Below are 20,996 nucleotides of genomic sequence, written 5' to 3'. Positions count from 1 at the left end.
TTCTGTGAGCTTTAGGTACGAGAGTGTTTTTTGTAGATGTATCCATTGGGAAGGGAGGGATTTTTTAAAAAATTAATTAATTCACTTTCCAGCCCGTTTGCAGCCCCATTCCTCATCTCCTTCCAGTCTCACCTTTACCCTTTCATTCCTCCTCCCTTTCTCCTCCGAGAAATGGAGCCCCGCCCCCACCCCCCCATGGGTACCAACCCACCCTGGCCCATCACAGTATAGCAGCAGGAATAAGCACTTCCCCTCCTACTGACGCCAGACAAGGCAGTGTAGCTATGGGAAAGGGATCCAAGGCAAGCAACAGAGTCAGAGACGGTCCCTGCTCCAATTGTTAGGGGACTCACATGAAGACCAAGCTGCACATCAGCTACATATATGTAAAGGGCTTAGGTCCAGTGCACGCATGCTCTTTGGTTGCTGGTTCAGTCTCTGTGAGCCCCCATGGGCCCAGGTTAGTTGATTCTGTAGGTCTTCTTGTGTCCTTGGCCGTTCCAGAAGGGAGGGCCTCTTAAGGAAGGAGTTAACGGCAGGATACAAGTGACCTAATAGGAGAAGTGGCGAAAGAGACGCTTTAGGGAGGAGGAGGGAGATAAATATAGAAGAAGATGGGAATAAAGAGGAGTAATAGGGCACAATTGATCTGATGGAGAAGATGGGTAAAGGGAAGGCTTTTTAGGGAAGGGAAGTAAATATAGAAGGAGGAAGGGCGTGGCTCACAAGGAATCATCCTATACAGGGCTTTTGGACAAGTTACATCTCTCTGGTTCAGCCGGTCACAGCACACATAGCTCATCTCTTAGGCTCGAGCTGGCTGGACTCCACCAGCTGCTGCTGCCCTGGATGGCTGTCGCACAGTCCTGCACCTTCATTGCCTTGAGCTCTCCACTGAGACCCAGGGGTCACTTTCACCAGCCGCCTCCCGGCCTCTCTTCATGGACCCCAATACTGTCACATGATGCCAATGCTCAGCTTCTCTCCATGACCTCTTCGATCTTAGGGTTCCCAAATGCAGCTGGGGTTGCATCTCCACCACTGGCCTTGGCTGGCCTCCCTCAGCGCCAAACCTCAGCCTCTGTCCACGACTGTCAAGTCCTGTTGTTTCGTGCTGCCAAAACCGGCACTACATGTGCTTTGAGATGCAACCTTGGCTCTCTCTTTCTCTCTGGACCACATTTTCTGTGTGCTAACCCGAAGGAAACACCTCCAAAAGGATTTTCAACTTGATGCTGGTCTCAGCTTTCTGGCAGCTGATCCCAGCATCAATTGTCTCAGTAAAGCAATGACTTTGCTTTCATAGGACTGGTACCCTATTCACCCGAGTATTCTTCAGCCCAGCTGAGCACAAATCACAGATTCTTGAGTCAAATATGTCACACAAACAGCCCTGGCAGCGTCTTTATGTCCCTCTGGAACGTCACCAGCCAGGCCTCCACTGTCTGCGTTTCTCTCAGCACCCTTCATTTCCAGGCTCCCACAGAATAACCCACCCAAGCTTTGGACGTTGATGGATTTTTCTATCCCATAGCTTCAAACACTTCTATAATCCTCCCCAAACAACATGGGAAGGGCTGTCACGATGATAGCCTGCTCTCTGGTGCCAATTTCTCGTCTGGTTTGATCTCTGTTGCTGTGGTAAAATGGTGATCAAATCCAACATTGAAAGGCAAGTTTGGCTTCTATGGCCTGATCACACTGAGTCCAACGTTGGCAGAAGCGAAGACAGGAACGGAAGCAGTTCACTTGCAGAGTTGTCTCCTTCCAGTAGGCTCTAGTTGGTGCCAAGCTAAAAAAAGAAAAATGACAAGCACGCCTCCCTTACCTACGTGCAAATGACCATAGAAGAGTTCAGACAACGAAAGTCGAATTAAACAAGGTCTCACTAGTTAAATCTAGAAAAAGCAAAACACCAAAACTAACTGTAGAAATATATCATAACTCATTGAATGACAGAGAATCCATGAAAATATAAACAGATCAGTAAATAAGATTTGTGAGAAATACTATACATATCTCATAACATTTCTAATTTCATCTTCCCAAAATGCTTTCTAATGTCAAAAAGAAGACAAGCCGGCGTTACTGTGTGGGAGGCACACTCATAAAAAAGAATGGCATCTGGAATTGGACAAATGCCAATCATGTACCATCCAGCTTGGCCTTCTGGTGCTTAGTCAGCCACCATGTGAGGAGTCTCCATCATATACCGACGAGTGTTAGGGACTCTGTGCGACCTTCTCAGCCACGCTAGACTTATATCCTTTGTTTGTGTTCTTACTCTTTCATTTTAGGATCTGGAATCTTGGCTAGTAGAGTTAACAGATCATAGCTTAGACCCTGATTCAGAGCACATGTGACCTTCTGGTGAAACTTGCCTTGATTTTGCAATATATTGCCACCTCCTGTGTGCTGTAACCAAGTCCTGGAAGGCTACTGCTGTTCTATAACCCAGCTGCTTCGGGGTGTTAGAAGATAAGACCATGATTTCTGTGAATAGGAACTACTACTGTTACCCTCCCCGCCCCGCCCCACCCCGCTCCGCCCCTCCCTGCCCTCCCCTCTCCTCATAAAGTGAGTTTCTTGCTATGTCCTCTTTCCCTGAGAAAACATGAATGACTTGCTAATCACCTCAGGTGAGCATCAACGACAGTACAAAGTACAAAGTCACCAAAACCCAACTTGGTGAGATCAATGAGTTTATTGGGCTTCCTTACAGAATATTATGGGTGAGGCATTCCTTACAGGAGTGTCAGTGGCCCCTAACAGCTGCATCACTATCAAACTCTCCTTGACCATGAATGGTGCTCTCATGAAAGCTGCACCAAGTCCCAATTTCAATCAACCTTCCACTTCTTATTGTTGTGAGGTCCACTTGGATCCAACACAACTCAAACACCATGTTAATGCAGAGAGGGAACATTTATTGCAATCAAGCAGCCACTGATAGTCCAGGGACAGAGTACAGTTATAGGAGCTGAACTGCAACCCCTAAGCCAGAATTCTATAGAGTTTTTAAGCACACACACACACATACACACACACACACAAAATCACAAAGTGCCATAAACATCTTTGCCAAGTTACAGTTACACTTTCCACCAATCAGGACTCAGGGGTAAGGAGCATTCTTAGAAACATTTTTTGTGTGTGTGGTACACTTATCTTGTTTTCATTGGTTGGTTTCTCAACTGTGGCAGGGCCACTTGCCCAGCATTCATGTCTCAACTTGTCATCCAGGATGTCCCTTATCCAGGGAGGTCTTGGGAACTTAACCTTTGCTTGACTCCTATTCAAAATGGAAGTCCCGTTCAAAATGGCTTCAGTTTAGTTCCTTCTTACATTATGCAGTCTTTCACCTCTCAAGATCACTGGAAGCTGGGGAAGGGAGAATATCAGGAGGGGTCACCAGAATCTTCCTTCTTCCATTCCCCAGGGAGCATCAATAGCTTCATTACCATTTCCATAGATTTCGTAGCCCCATAGCACTATATCTGGTTTTCTTTTGTTTGTTTGTTTTTGTTTTTTTGCCATGGCTACCAGGAGCAAAGCCCAAGATGGCACCATGTTATGTCTGGATAAATAATCCACCACATGACACTCCACCCCTTTCCCCCTCTCATGGCTCCCTGCACCAGGCCATTGCTAAGGTCCCAATCTGCATGCTGGACAGGGATTCTTTGCCTTCTTCTATTACAGGCTGCATGGACAATTACATTTTATCATTTTTATGAGCGTTGGTCTCCCTTTTACGATTTTAACTAAACCCTACTCTGAGTCACTCCATGCTGTCTGAAGCAGTGCTTTTTCAGGAAGTGCATTGCTCAGGAGACTCCATCTTCCAAGCAGCTCTTACTCCATTTTGAAGGAGAAGGGTGACTACAGGCCCTGCGTGAATCCAGAAACGACACCATCTCTCAGGTCCCTCCCATTCACCACAGGCTGATGCATTATTTATTTCTGGGAGTATAAAGAGAGCTAGTCTATACATGTCCTGGGTAGATTTAGACTGTGGGGAGCACATGTGGGTTTTAAAAATCATATCAGGCCCAAGAACTTACCAGACGTGCCACACCAAGGAAAGGACATAACTCTGTACTGGCTGGTTTTATGTGTCAACTTGACACAAGCTGGAGTCATCAGAGAGGAAGGAGCCTCAGTGAAGAAAACACCTCCATGAGATCCAGCTGTAAGGCATTTTCTTAATTAATGATCACTGTGGGAAGGCCCAGCCCATGGTGGGTGGTGCCATCCCTGGGCTGGTTGTCCTGGGTTCTGGAAGAAAGCAGACTGATAAAGACATATAAAACAAGCCAGTAAGCAGCCTCCTTAGCCTCCATGGCCTCTGTATCAACTCCTGCCTCTAGGTTCCTGCCCTGTCTGAGTTCCTGTCTTGACTTCCTTCAGTGATGAAAAGCAATGCGGAAGTATAAGCCAAATAAACTCTCTCCTCCCCAACTTGCTTTTCGGCATGGTGATTATGATGATGATGGTGGTGGTGATGGTGGTGGTGGTGCTGCTGCTGCTGCTGCTGCTGCTGCTGCTGCTGCTTATTATTATTATTATTATTATTATTATTATTATTATTATTATTATTATTATTATTATTATTATTTTGCAGCAAGATAAACCCTGACTAAGCCGAACTCTGTTTGGATTCCATATAGTGATGCATACCTATCATAGGAACAGCATGGTTCCACATCAACCTACCGTCTAATGCCTGGGTTCTGCATCAAGGATCTACAAGCAGTGGACCTCTTGACTGTTCCTGGAGCTTCAGCTTGGCTTGATCCCCCACTGGTGACATGGCCTACTTGACTGCCTACCCATCTTCTTCATGTTTGCCACTCTGGGTCCGGATGTTATCTAGGTCCAGTTTGTCCCTTCATCTCACAGCTGAACTCTGCTGCTTTGCTCCCAAGCCCTAGCTCCAGAAGCCCAAGCAGCAAACCTTCCTGGCACTGATCTGGTTCATTAGTTTACCAATAAGGACTCTTTCTCAGATCACTTCTGAAACCTTGAGAACGCCAGGGGTTTATAAAAATGTGTATTCACTCTGTAAACTGCATATATGCATATAGAAATAGTTATTGTGTTGTGATTTGTAATTAAGAGCCTGTGTTCACCTTGGCTAGGCTACCAAGGTAAGCAAGATTACATGACAAATTTCTGTCAGTGGAACCAATGAGCCTTGTGAATTTATCATTATTCAGTACTACCAACCTTTTAGTGATACATACATGGAGACCTCCCAGAGACTAATTACATAATACTTTAATAACTTTAATTTATTACCATTATTTTCTGTTTTTTCAAGGCAAGGTTTCTCTGTGTAGCCTTGGCTACCCTGGACTCGTTTTATAGACCAGGCTGGCCTCGAACTCACAGATGTCTGCCTGTCTGCCTGTCTCTGCCTCCTGAGTGCGGGGATTAAAGGTGTGTACCACTACACCCGACAACTTTAATTTTTTAAAATGACAGACAGTGAGACAGGTAGCACAGCTGCTGGAAAACACTGGATTTTAGAAAGAACTGCTGAATTAGACCAGCCTATATACTTTAAGGATGTGTTAATCTCAGAATGGAAATTGGAAATGTGTTACTTTGGGAGAGGCTATGCCTTTATTTCCACAGGAGATGAAAGAAATACAGATTCATTCAAAGTTAATAAAAATTAGACTTGACAATGGGAGACCTCCTAAAAATCCTGGCTGCTGTCATGGAAGGTGCAAGGGAAGAGACCCAGAAGGACAGGGCCAGAAGGATGGAAACAGATCAGGAGCAGAGCAGGGAGGTAGGGTAGAGAGAGCCATAAGGTGGAGATGCAGTGACAGTGGAGGCGGGTTGAGTCTAGACGGTTAGCTGCAAGACTGCCCCGGTGAACAGGTACTCTATTGTCTCTGTGTCTTTATTATTAAATCCCAAGTGGCAACCCCCAAAAGCCCCTACTAAAAGCCATATCAGGTTTCCCTGGCTGATGTCCCACCCTCCGAGTTTTAAGACACAGTTATATGCCTTGCTACTGTGGAAAGCAATAGTAACAGTATTGCAGAAATAAACATGTGAACAGGCTAATAGAATTACATCAAGGCAACCTCTTTTTGAAAAGGGTGAACTATGACCCAAACCAAGCTAGCATGCACACAAGGACAGGAAGTTCATTTAGTTTTTATTTTAAAGCAGATAGTATCTATGTCTTCTCCACACTGGCTAGAATCCGCCCTCACACTATTTCATGGTTGCTAGTTTTAAAAGAATTGGCATGAAGGAAATAAAGGGGGAAGTAATGCAATAAGGCCTTTGTGTAAACAAAAGTTTTAGTTGGTGGGGAAGGTTAAATTATTTGGACAAACATTTAACAAAAGAGGGGACTTATGAAATATTAGCCCTTGGTAGGCTATCTGTTTTTGATTAAAAATAATAATAATTTCTTATATTACATAGAGTCAGGACCATATAATTGATCCCCCACAAGTTCATCTTTGGTTCTTCTGTGCCCCACTGAATTCGAATATGGGCCAGCACTGTTAGGCTACATTCTATAGCCTGAATCCCTGCATTATCATGTATAGAGAAGACCAATACATACTCAGGATAAGTGTCCAAATAAGGAAATATTTCACCTTACATAGTAACGGTAATTCAGGGTGACTATTATGCCAAGTAGCTGGCTAATCACTCTGTGGTTTGATGTCATATTGGGAGCTTAGTGTTGGTCTCTGTAGTTTACAGATGGGGATTTATCAATGGTGATTGCCAGCTCAGCTTTTGTGAATAGAAGTTCTTATTTGTGACCCTATGCATAACCTATATCCTTGCATTTGCCCACGTTGCTTATGAGTCCATTGGGTGATGATATAGTAGCGGTAGCAGTCTGAATGAAAATGGCCCCCATAGGCTCACAGATTTGAATACTTGGTCATCAGGAGGTGGCACTATTTGAAAGGATTACGAGGTGTGGTTTTGTTGGAGTAAGTGTGTCACTGGAAGTGGGCTTTGAAGTTTTCAAAATCCCATGTTTGAGTTTTATTGCTGTGAAGAGACACCAAGACCAAGGCAACTCTTATAAAAAAAAAAAAGAGACATTTAATTGGAGCTGACTTATAATTTCAGAGACTTAGTCCATTATTATCATGGTGGGAAGCATTGCAGCATGCAGATAGACATAATGCTGGAGGAGCCAGGAGTTCTACATCTGGACCTGCATGCAGTGGAAGGAGATTACACATCACACCAAGGATAGCTTGAGCATAGGAGACCTCCAAGCTCATCCTCCCAGTGACGCACGCACTTCCTCCAACAAGGCCACGCCTACTCCAACAAGGCCACACCTCCTAATAGTGTCATTCTCTATGGGACAAGCATTCAAACGCATCAGTCTATAGGTGCCATAACTATTCAAACCACCATACCAAGCCAAGCCCACTGCCTCTCTCTTCCTGCAGATCTGCTTGTAGAATTCTCTACTACTTCTCCAGCACCACATCTGTCTGCACGCTGCCATGTTCCTGCGGTTTGCCAAGATTACTCAGATTGCGAGACCCCCAAAAAAGACCACCAGGACTCAATACTGATGTAACAAACACAGGGTCCTGGATTACAGGCTCAGAGCTCTGCATCACAATCCTTCCTGATGGAGCAGGATAGGAGAGTGATCCTGGAGCTTCAAGGGTAATGGGTTTATAAGGAAAAACTGTAATCAGGAGTGGGGGGTCACAGAGAAGTAAGGAAAAAACATAAGCAGAGGTCGTGAGTCTCAGGAATGCAGTCCTTTAGGCAGGTTGGGTGGAGGCTGCATCTCAAGGGAAAGTTATGAGTCTCAGGAATATAGATCTTCAAGCAGGTTGGGTCCAGGAAGCTGAATCTCCAGGGCTCATTGGGTGTTAATTGTATTTAATTGCTCCGGTGCAGTTTCTGGAGAGTGCTGGCAGGTGTCATTCCCAGAACACAGGCAGAAGGGCACCTAGAGGACAAGTTCTCATACAGACCATCATTAATTACACAATATAAATTACATATAGGATATGGCATTAACTTTGCCCCTACACTGCCACTGTGGGGCGTGTGAACCTTGCAACAGGAAGAACCAACCTGGAGTAAGAAAGACTGAGGTTGAGACATGTTCAGACCTTGAAAATGTCATCTTGAGACAGGCAGGAGTAAAGACTGGTCCCTCCTTGTTCTGGGCCTGCATGCCCCGGTGCGCATAGCCTTGCCATCCCCACCTAGCCCACCCTTGAAGTAGTCACACAGACTAGTGACTGGGTTTCAGGTTTCCTTATAAAGACATGTCCAGGAAGCACCTGAAATTCTTCTCCATGCAAATGAAGCATTCCCAGCACCTCAGCCCCAGCCAATGATGTACACTCACCCCCAAAACTTTTACCCACTTCCCTAAGGCTTATGCAACCCCTATTCCCCTTACTAAAAAGGAATTGTATCACTGGAAGAACCGGGTACTGAAAGGGCTATATCACTAAAAGAACTGTACCAGAGAGGTTTTCTCCCTTCCCTCTCCTGGACATTGAGCAGCAGTCCAGCATCCTGCTAACCTGCCCACCCAGTTAAGCGTCATTCCTCCAGCTTGTGTAAGCATCCTTGCCTGGATGCCCCCACAGGGAGAAGCAGTACCCAGGCTGAGAAACCACATGCCCACTTACCACAATGACAATGAACTAATCCTCTGAAACTGTAACAAACCCCAATCAAATGCTTATCTTTATAAGACCTGGCATAATCATCGTGTCTCTTTGCAGCAATAGAACTCTGAATAAGACAGAAATTGGTACTAGGGAGCAGGGCATTGCTGTGACAGGCCTGACCATGCCACTTCTTGGCAGAATGTGGACCTTTGAGTTTTGGATTAGAAAAGCAGTTGAAGGTTGTAAACAGAACTTAATGAGCCATCATTTTAGGAGCCTGGAAGGCAGTAGTGCTGAGAGCTGTGAGGGCTGCGAAGGCTGCGCTCACCATAGTTCAGAGGGGAGCAATGTTACCATCTGGCCTCCAGTCCATTCTTGTACTATTTTGACAAGCAACGTTTCTGCTTTCTGTCCTCGTCAGAAGACATATTCTGAAGCTAAGTGGAAAAGTAATGGATGAATTTCTTTGGTGGGGATTTCAAAACAGCCTCCTACTGTCTCTGTCATGGATGCTAGGGCTCACCTCAAGGCGGTAGCCAAACTTAGAAGTGTCATCTATGTGGTACTACCTTTAGAGTCATGGAGCATATACTAGCTAAGGAAACGTGGAATCTTCCTTCAGATTTATGGAGAACCACTGAGGCCACGTGTGTGGCAGGGGAGCTCCCCGAGAGGCCCCTGGGAGAAGCTGTGAATATGATGCCCAGATTGAACTGGAGACTCAAAATGTTGGGGATTCCAGAGCCACGACACATATGCCAAGAAGAGCTGCACACGGGTAATAGAACCGGCCCCAAAGAAAGAAGTCTGTCATTGCCAGTAAGACCCGAAATGCAAAGCCATGGACCCTCTCTGGTGTCAGTCATGAAGCTCCAGAACTTGATACTTTGCTGAGTTTTTGTCTTGCTTTGATCCAGTATTTGCTCACTACGCTCTCATTCCTCCCTTTGGAATTATAATGTTTATTCTGTGCCACTGTATATTGGAAGTATGTAGTTTGCCTTTGACTTTACATGGGGTTATAGTTAAGAGGTTTTTCAACTTTGGACTTCTAAACAGTATCGAGACTGAAACTCTGTGAGAACTTTTAAACTTGAACTGAAAGAATGTTGCATTATGATATGGCCACGAGCCTATGGAGGTGACGGAGTAGGATCCGATGGTATGAGTGAGAATGTCATCAGCTCATATTTGAATACTTGATACCCAGTTGGTGAGAGGGTTTAGAAAAGATTAGGAGGTGAATCGTTCCTGGAGGAGGTGTGTCACTGGAGGAGGGCCTTGAGCTTCCATGCCAATCCCCGTGTGTTTGTGAAGGGAGACGTGAGCTCTCAACTGCTCCTTGAGTGCCCTGCCTGCCTGCTGCCATCTTCTTCACCATGGTGCTGACGGGCTCTTAACCCTCTGAAACTGCAAGCCCCAAATAAACTCTTCTATAAGTTGTCTTAATCATGATGTTGTATCACAGCGGTAGAAAAGTAACTAAGAAATCACCAAAATTTTCTTTTCCTTCCTTCCTTCCCTTCTTTATTCTTTTTTTAAAAACTATTCAATCACATTCCCTCCAAGTTCTTAAATATCCGGTTAATGGTTGTCGACAGCTCAGGAATAGGTATATAATTTCCTATTCGTCCACGTCTCATTCCAAGTATAGTTAAAACTAGGTGTGCTACTGCCTACTGGGAAGATTTTCTTTCACAGCTGTCCTAGAAAGGGACTGCTATTCTACAACTGTCCACTTTGTGATGGTGCCTACACACAGGGCAGAACCATTAACAGAACAGACCCAAAACTTTGTGTTTGTTTCAGTTGATTATAGGGAACTTTATATAAGGCACCTGCAATGCTTAGGAGAGAGAAGCCAGGCTTTCTAGAGTAGGGACAGTAAACATCTTGGATAGTTCTGTATGTAACTGACTAGGGCCATTGGGACTTTCTTGGATTGCATTGCCTCCCCTCCCCCTCACTTAATGATAGATATTGTCATACATATCCAAACCATTAGCTTGTTAAATCAAATGACATTCAGCTCATTCAAGTTGCTGGGTAACTTGTCTCATGATAACTTAGTGGAACATGCTTAAATGTATAGTCTGTGTAAAGATCCAGTAGCAAGTTACAAGCTAGTTCTCAAAAGTAGACCAGTTACTTTTGGAGGATTTTGGGGCCCTGATCCATCACCTAGAAGATCTGCCCTGTGATTTACCTGTAAGTGTTTGCCAAAGACTAAGTGGTGTCTACATCAGCCACTGTCAAGCAACTTTGGGTCTGCTGGATCCTACTATGGTCTAAGTGACAGGTAAATCTGCATAGCCATTTGGATCAGTTACAGAATCATCTATCTGTCTGTGCCCACTGAAGAGCAGGAGCCTTTCAGGATAGTTAATCAACGGACTTTAGTTACACACCCAGATGAGACGTCCACTCACAGGATACTGTTCCTTTTTTATGGTTTTAAGCTGTAATACTTGGAACTTTATTTTAGAAATGTTAACTTGATATGATCCAAACTTTTGGACTCCTAGAAATTTCTCTAGGCTAAAAGGCCTCTGAATTTTTGTTATATTTATTTTCTACCCAGTAGAAAATGGGCCAGAACTGTAATGGGCAATGTAATATCTTGTGCTGATTAAGCCGTGACATATAACTGGAGAACACGCATATTTCTGAAGTCAGGAAATGATGCTATACTGTTAATGTTGGCAACTGAATCCTAATTGCTTCATTGGAATGTAGGGGTGGGTACAGAGAAAAGATTGTCTTATCAAAAAGCTGCAGACAGGGTACCACGAGGTGTGTTGATTTGTTTAAGCTGTGAAGCCACATGTAGCACTGTGGCTACAACTGGAACGAGCTGGTTTGAATGTGAGTGACTCCCAAAGCTTACATATCTGAATGCTTAGTCATCAAGGGAGTGGCAACATTTGAGAAAAATTGGAAGGATTAGGAGATGTGGCTTTGTGGGAGTAGTTATGGCCTTGTAGAAATGCAAAAGTAACTTTTATTCTCCTGGCTCAATTGTTGTCTAGGAGGCTAACTGCCTCTGTCTGCTAACCTAGGCCTAGTCCTGGAAGCTTCTAGCCTCCGTACAATCTAACCTAGGCCTAGAATGTTCTCAGCCTCTGAGAACTACTGTTTAATAAGCTCAGCCTTACTTATTTTTTTCTTAGCTTTGGGTTGGCTGGTTCAACTCAGCTGTTCTGGCTCAAACTCTTCTCCCAGGTGATTTATTTAATCTGGCCTCTCTCCTGGCCTGGAATTGCTCTGCGTGGCCTCAACCTAACTCAGCAATCTGCTCTAATATTCTGGCTTTTTCTCATTTTCTGGCTTGTTATGTCTTTACCTGAGTTCTCTCTCTGCAACCAATCACTCTATTACTGTCCTGGTAAAAACTGCTTCTTCTCTCTTTCTCTCTGCACTGCCCCTTAAGTAGCTTCCCTTTCCTCTCTCCTCTTGTGAGAATTGGGCATATCCTATTCTGTCAAATCTTCTCAGATTCCTTACCTTTTCTGCCATTCAATTGGACATCACTTTCAAACGTGGATGCTTCTTTCTACAAACTAACTTTACCTTCATTTGGGATTAAAGGCCTGTACCACCATGCCTGGACCTAGCCTTTCTCTACCTGATACTTGTCTATACCAGGCTGGACTTCAATTTAGATCTGTTTGTATCTGTTTCCTGGATTAAAGGACTCTAGAGACTTTTGAAGTTGGAATAAATACATTTTGCATTATGGTATGGCTATAAGCCCATGGGGGCCAGGGAGTATGGGAGTTTGAATGTGAATATCTCCCATAGAGTAGAGGAATTTTAATCCAACAACAAGACTGCTCTGTCATATCCAAAGATATTCAGACACACCTTTAATCCCTTTGGCTGGAATACACACCTTTAATTGCAAACAATGAATGTAAGCTTAGTTTATAGCAGGAAGCGGCCATGCTTGAAAGTGAAAATCTAGCTGAGGGGCAGACAAAGTGACAAATCAGAGAAAGATTTGGCAGAATAAGTTAGTGGTAGGATATGCCCAACTCTCATGAGAACAGACAGGAGAGGTGACTTAAGAGAGTAGTGGGGGGAGGGGAGAGAGAGAGCGAGAGAGAGAGAGAGAGAGAGAGAGAGAGAGAGAGAGAGAGAGAGAGAGAGAGAGAGACAGAGACAGACAGAGACAGACAGACAGACAGACAGACAGGAGGCAGTTTTACTGGGACAGTTTTACAGAGACAGGGTATATATATAGGTGAAGACAGAATGAGCCAAAGAATGAGAAGGAGCTAAAAGAGGAGAATAGATCTACAGAGTTGGCTTGAAACCAAACATAGTAATTAAGGCAAAAGCTGAGAGAAGCCAGTTTGAATCAATCATCTTGGAGAGGAGTTTGAACTAGAACAACTAAGTTGAGTGAGCCAGCCAGAGTTCAGAAAGAGCTAGAAAGGGTGAGCTTATTCAGCAGCAATCCTCAGAGACAACAGTTAATTCCGCCAAATAAAGATTTGCCATTGTTATGGTGTCTCTTCACTTCCTCACAGAACAGTGAGGAAGATTATTAACTAGTCAAAACTGTAATAATCCATTAGACCCCTAATCTTTTTATTTCTACCTATCTTCTTCACAGGATGATGGACTGAATAAAATGGGGAATAAGGATACATCACCACTCATATCTCTCAAGAACTTGGGGTCACCAATCTTAGCAGTTCTAAGTCTGATGTGTTGGCTTTCTTTTGCTATTTTGGTAGACAATTGTAGAGGCTTTTACTTGGAATATGGAAGAACTGTAAATACTCTCACTCATCATGTCAGTGAACCAACTATGCAATACTGTGCAATACTGAACTGGGAAAGTCACCAACGATGTGTCTATAGGCCCACTGGCTTACTGTGAACCAAAAGTTAGTTACAATTGCATTGATTGTTTGACTTCCATAAGCCTTTTCCCTGTGTGCAAGGTTATAGTGATATAGTGGAAATCAGTGTAAGTTCAGAGTCAGTGTGCAGTAGTTCTCCAAATATCTAATTCCATTTTCCTTATCCACTCTGATAAAGGCCCTAAATATTTTTTGGAGAATTATGGAATATCAATTAAGATTATAAAATTTGGTGGCAGATTACTGCCTTTTTTTTTTTTTTGAGAAGACCTAGCTTCTGCTTCCTTTAAAGGATTCTATGGTTTGTATTGTTTGGTGTTTGTTTGTTTGTTTGTTTGTTTGTTTTTTAAGACTGACTGAAGTACATAAATTGATTGAGAGATCATGGCTTTGTATTTATAATTTAGATTAGGCTTTGTTCACACAACCTAGAAGTTTTCTGCTAAGAGATGAAGTACAAATTTAGTAGGCGTCCTACTTCATTTCTGAGAACATTTGACTAAGACTGGGTAGTTACATATACTTTATCTTTGACCATTTTTAAATACCACCATTTCCCTCTGTCACCCTGGGATCAAGTAATTCAATATACTTGGATTTTCCAAATAAATGCTTGCTGTTTTTATTCTGATGTCTGTTCTACAGAGAAGGGCATCACAGAGTTTTTCAAAGGACTCCCATAAAAGTTTATTGCTCATAGTAACTGTAAAGGGTGTGTGTTCTTAGTCTCATAGTGTTAATGGGCCAAACCCAGGTTAACTCTGTATTTTCCTTAGACTTTTAATCCTTCTTGTTAGAATGCATGCTGCACCTTTAGGTGAGACCTCATAGCCTGAGTCAGGCTATGCCTCATGCCTCTCTGCCATTCTCTCTGTGACTGAGGGTTAAGAATCTGTCTGTGCAGGGTAAGCAAGTCCTCAATAGTTCCTGCCTCACAAATATGTCTGTCAGATATATTGGGCCAGAAGGCTGAAGAAGATGCTCCAAAGTTATAATTTTGGGTGACTATTCAGGTAGAAAACTCTGTGTCATCTTTTCATTTGGAAAACTACTAACTTGCACTCCTGACATACTCAGATAATCAAATGTACTCCTTCTCAAGTCTCTGAGGGAGTTGAAGACCAGGTGGTTTACTTTTACAATGAAGCTTAATTATTTATGGGTTACAATGCTTTTAGGTCTAGATAGGTGTTCTAAGTTGATAATGACAATATGTGATGGAGATTGATTTACATTCAGAAATTTAGACGCACCAAGATAGGAAAGATGTCTTCTTCAAGGCTGTCAGATACAAAGAGCCAAAACACTAAGGACGTAACATTTATATAATTCTCCTGATTGTGTCACAGTTCTTCTTGCCATAGGCAATCTATTGTATATATGTGTAATAATATAAATGTATATGTACAAAGATAAAATAATTTAAAAAAGAATCTGTCTGTGTATTACAACAGTAGTCCTAGGATTATGGTCCTAACTAGGACGTGGGTCCTCCATGTTCTTTGTCATATATGCATGTTGAACTAAATTACATGACATGAAACTTCTTTGTAGAGAACAAAAATGTCCTTCTTCACACAGATAAACAGTGGAGAAGCCAGGAAAGTTTGCTCAGGCATCCTTCAAAGGAGTGTTTAATCTGTTCTCCTCCTGCAATGCTGGGAATGGGCGTAGTTTGCAAACTGGTGATCCTTTTCTGTCCAATGAGCTAGGCACCACCCATATCTTCCAGAATATATGTTTTACTTATTTCAGACCCTTTCTCCCTAAAACCTTGGGCATTACTTTCAGGCATAAAACTCATTCTTGTGAGAGATGTCACTTATACTTTACAACAGCCTTAGTGATTTCTGCATCATCTTAGGGCCAGGGCAAGTTGACCCCAACGGGAATTATAGTCACCTCAGGCATTATTGAACGTTGTTTTTAAGTCAACAAGAACCATTCTCATGGATGAAGCTGTAAGTGCTTTGTAAAGAGCTTCAGGTAAACATGTCTTAATCTTTGTTGTACTCACAAGGCTGAGTTAATTGTTATCTGAAAACTTTGTTTTCTAAATTGTCCTGGCCCAGCACTGGTACCAAAATTGGGCCAAACTGAGTTTCATTCTTGTCTTTTCATGGATCCTTTCCCTACTGACTGTAAAGCCTGCAGAGACCTCCCACACTACTTGCCTCTCCTAAAAGGTCTTAAAAAGTAGGTTTTTCTCTTTTGTTTCAAGGGATGGTCTGAAACATGAAGATCACAAGAGAGATTGTCTGAAGACTGCTTTCTGAAAGAGGCCTCTCCAGCCTCCTTCCACCATCCCTCTCATGGCAGCACTCTCTCTTCTCTTTTTTTCTCTTTCACCATCTCTCTCTTTCACCCTTTCCGTATCTCTTTTATTCTCGCTCTTAAGGAAGCTCCATACCATCTTTTAAAAGGCAGCCTCTTTATCCCTTTAATGGCCCATCATGTTTAGATTGCTATATATTGTATTAATTCTGTCTAATGCTCTCCCTCTCACCTTGAGGCCCAGTCATAGCCTTAAAATCTTTCAGTAATAGTAAACCTCATATGTCAATGAAATTATGAAGTACGTGTCAGCTTTTTTTTCTGAAATGACCACTGCTGTTATGTTCCATTATATTTAGCACTTTTATTTATGCTAAATCAAGGCATGTGTATATTTGCCAAGACATTCACAATGTTTTAAATCTTAAAAATATTATTGTATTATTTTATGAGTATAGGTGTTCTGCTAATGTGTATGTTTGTGTACAACATTCATACCTGGTACCAGTAGATGCCAGAAAAGAGTACTTGAGTTATAGGAAGTTGTGAACCACCATGTAGGTTGTTGGGACTCAAACCTAGGTCTTCTGGAAGAGCAGCCACTACTCTTAACCCCCGAGCCAGCCCTCTAATCCCCACTCACTCACAAGTTGTAGCCAAGCAAAAGCCATAATAATGATGATATTGATGATTGTGATGATGAGCACCATTGAATAATACTAACGCACTATAACATAGAAAACCATTACAGACTTTACTGATGCCCTCTGCTGCCATGCTGTAGTATCTCTTCTCAGTGAATCCATGTCAATAAATTAATCCCAAACCAAACTTTGTCTTTTTTCCCCCACTATTTTCTCCTTTTATTATCTACTCCTAGTCTTGTCCCAGAGTTTTCTGTCTGCATAAAATCTACTCAAGGGAAGTAGAATGATGGTGTGAAAATTCAAAGAATATAAACCCAAAACACAGTACATTTATTGCTAGGGAAATACTCTTCCATGATTCCAAGTTTAATGTCCTGGCTCAGAGATAATAATGTCTTACAATAAAATAGGTCAAGGTTATGGAGGTGCTTTGGAAGAATATTTAAAAAATGATCACAAGATGCAAAGAGAAGAATAATTCAGAATAGACATATTGTATTCTCCCAGAGATCCCACTATTGACTTATTTTTTCTGACAGATCATAATAGGATATTCCACAGCAGTTTGAGAAGCTTAGTGATGCCTGTTTGCTGAGGGCCAAAGTCAATTGCAAGAGATAGAGCCATAGAACACGGCTAAGTAAAGATAATACTGTTTTAAAATGGCAGTATCCAAAGGGCAGCACTTAAGTAAGGAAATTGTGTTGAACAAGAATGAATCACAAGAGCAGATTGGTAGCAACAATCTTGTGGTTATCTAAGGTTGCAGTGTGTTCCTGGATATAAGATTCATGCAAACAAACAAACAAAAAATATGCCAAGCATACCCAAACTCACTTCAAGAAAACGATTAAAAGTTAGATAGAAGTCATTGGATAGTAGTGATGCTGTAGCCATTTTCAAAATGTTAACCAGTTAATAGATCCAAGTGTCATGCCCCATCAAATAAATATAATTAGACCTGGGTCCCATAGAAGAGGGAGGGTAGCAGAGGGTGCTGGTACTAGTCCATCTCAGAGTGGAGATCAATTTGCAAATTCACGGTTGCTATTTCTTCTGATATCAAGTATGCAATTGTGATAGATAATCATTATTCCCTCACAATATTATCACTTGATTTCACTGCTTGTGGGATGAGCAGAAGTATCTGAAAGCTGTGTGGAAGCACCGCAACCTCTAGAGCCAGCACAATAAATCAGAAGTAAGTAATTCTTCATCCTGAAGAGAGATAGAGGTTAGGGTTCTTTTCGAAAACTTGAGTTAATTTTGTATCCAGCCAATTTGCTGAAGGTGTTTATCAGCTGTAGGAGTTCTCTGGTGGAATTTTGAGGGTCACTTATGTAGACTATCATATCATCTGCAAATAGAGATAATTTGACTTCCTCCTTTCCCATTTGAATACCCTTGATCTCCTTTTGTTGTCTTATTGCTCTGGCTAGAACTTCGAGTACTATATTGAAGAGATATGGAGAGAGTGGGCAGCCTTGCCTTGTTCCTGAGACAGAGGGGGAGGACATTCTAGTGGGACTCTAGATGAGAGAATCATGGGAGAAAGGCAAAGTAGAAGGATCCAGAGGGTCCTAGAAGCCTACAAGTAGAACATTATGATAGGCAGATTTGGGCACAGGGGTCCCGCTCAAACTAAGGCACCAGCCAAGGACAATACAGGCGGTAAACCTTAAACCCCTACCCAGATCTAGCCAATGGACAGAACACTCTCCACAGTTGAGTGGAGAGTGGGATATGACTTTCTCACATACTATGGTGCCTTACCTTTGACCATGTCCCCTGGAGGGGGAGACCTGGTGGCACTCAGAGGAAGGACAGCAGGTTACCAAGAAGAGACTTGATACCCTATGAACATATACAGGGGGAGGTAATCCCCCTCAGGAACAGTCATAGGGGAGGGGAATAAGGGGAAAATGGGAGGGAAGGAAGAATGGGAGGATACAAGGGATGGGATAACCATTGAGATGTAACAAGAATAAATTAATAAAGGAGAAAAAAATGAAAAAAAAAGAAAAGAAAACTTGGAGGAAGAGTGAGTGGTTATGCTTAAACGATTTCCATTCAAATCGCCTGCAAAGACATTGCAAAAATAGGTGGATCAATTATGTGGTAATGGGCTGCCATTACCTTGGTGAAATGGCAGTCTAAGCCACAGCTGCTGTGCAAGATTTGGTGTCTGCTCTGAAATGGCCAAAGCATTTACTTAAGCCTCTATCACTAATAACAGCCCAAACAAGTTTGCTTTCACACGGGGATGAGAGCATACAAGTTCTTGTCGGCGTTACAAAGATGTGTTACATCTCTTAATGTAGCCTGCAAGGATGTAGCTCGTGCTAATACTCCACAGGAGATCACATTTGTCAACCGTCTAAACTTTGGCTTAATCACTAAGTTAGATACATGCCAAAATGCTAGGTAACACCTCACACAAATCCACCATCACATCAGTACAGTGTGTTAGAAACCTTATGATGGGAAGAGCTCTGTAGAGCCAACCAAGCTGCTTTGCTGCTGGAGCAGACATCCCGATACTCTCTGTGGATGCAAATGCTGTACATAGTCCCCAGAAATGAGGCAAGTTGATGATTCTCCAGGATTCTTGAGTAGTAGCAGGAGTTCTGTGTAAAACATTATTTGATGTTTTAAGAACACCCAGAAGATACCTAGAAGAGGCGAGGTGCCTAACCATGGAACATTGAATGGTTATATGCTTAGAGTGCCCCAACACAAACAGGATATTATCATTTGAGTATGTGTTCTGTTCGAGCAAACACAAGACAGAATATTATCAGACCCAATTAGTCATTAGGGCCATCACATAAAATGGCAGTCTGTAAAAGAGTGCAATAATGTGGCCACGTCATATCTGAGGAAGTCCAGAGGGCACAAAGCAATATCAATAGTAGGCAACGTGAAATTCCACATGACCTGTTTCAGTTGGATTCTTGCCTCTCCCTCAAATTATCCTTATGCTACCACAGATATTCTTTCCACCTAAATGAGACCAGGCTCATAAATGGGCCAACTAAGTATGTTAACATTAAGAGAAAATAAACAGTTACTGTGTGTGAGCCATACTTAACAGTAATCTTGACAAAAATGATGGAAGAAAATCTTTTCAATGATATCGTATTGACAGTGATCGTTCATTCATGTAAAGGATTAAATTATTCAAGGTATGAATGTTTACAAGTCCTTGATCAGTAGTTCTTCATGAATCTTGAATGAGCGAAATGGAAGTATTAAAAACAAAGGCATTTGGGGAAGAGGCATACAGATAAATCCTTGGGTATGGCTACCTACTTTGAGCATTCTTTTGCCTTCTGTTTTAATCCGGGACCATCTCCTGAGAAAAGGTGTGGGAACTGGGGAGATGCTATAGCTGGTAAGTGGCTGTCAAGTAAGAATAAGAACATTACCTCTGAGCCCCAGCACACACATAAAAGCTGGAAACCGTGGTATGCTTTGATTCAACACTGTATTGGATTTATTACAAGGTCATTTAGATGAGAAGGTATGTAGATTGGGAAATTAAAAGTATTAACACTATTAAAAGTAGTAAGGCTGCTGAGACATAACAGTGACCCAGATCTGTATGGTGGTGGAGATGCAAAGAAGATGCAGCTGAGAAGTTGAAAACAATATCAGGGAGATTAATTAATGCCCATATGAAGACATAGAGGATTAAAAAAGACTTGTAATATTTGGGCTGCATAATTTGATGGTTTGTGAGGCCATTTGTAGAACTGAAAAGGAGCACTGAGAGAATAGATTTGAAAGGGAAATAGGTTAGCAGGTTTAACAGAAGTTGAGATGTTCTAAAGAAGTGAAATCTTTAGTAGTGTGTGTGTGTGTGTGTGTGTGTGTGTGTGTGTGTGTGTTGGGGTGATTTTTCTGGAGCCCAGATAAATGTCCTGGGTTTGAAATTAAAGTTTAAGATTTATTTGCAAATAGATGGTAATGGAAACCATTTCTATGGAGAAGTTGACTAGTAAAAGATTAAAGAGCTAAGAGGTCAGACCATATATGTCAGCCCTGACTACTACTATACCTAACAAAGTTTTTAATCACCATAGAGGGAGAAAACAAGATATTCCATGACAAAAACAAATATAAACAGTACCTACCCACAAATACAGGCCTACAGAAGATACAAGAAAGAAAACTCCAACCCAATGAGGCGAACTACACCCAGGAAAGTACAAGAAATAAATAACCCCACACCAGCAAAACCAAAAGAAGGGAAGCACACACCCACACACTCTACCACCATCAACATCAAAATAACAGGAGCTAGCATCTTTGGTCATTAGTATCTTTCAACATCACTTAAGCAAAGTGGAGTTAGTTACTTTGGTCCACCATTCCCCCCTCTAACTAGTTCCTTGAAGGCCTAATCATTAGTCTTCTTTGAGCTCCTATTCTATACTACCCATGTTTTGGAGGGAATGGGAGTAGGTTCTCATTACTATCATCTGGATAGCCCCCAATTGTTTTTTCTTAAAGGAGACTAACTTGTTCAAAATACAGGGTCTGATGGTCAAAAG

This window comes from Acomys minous (assembly GCF_964271855.1).
Source record: "Acomys minous genome assembly, chromosome: 6".
Lineage (NCBI taxonomy): Eukaryota > Metazoa > Chordata > Mammalia > Rodentia > Muridae > Acomys > Acomys minous.
This window is presented reverse-complemented; position numbering follows the sequence as displayed.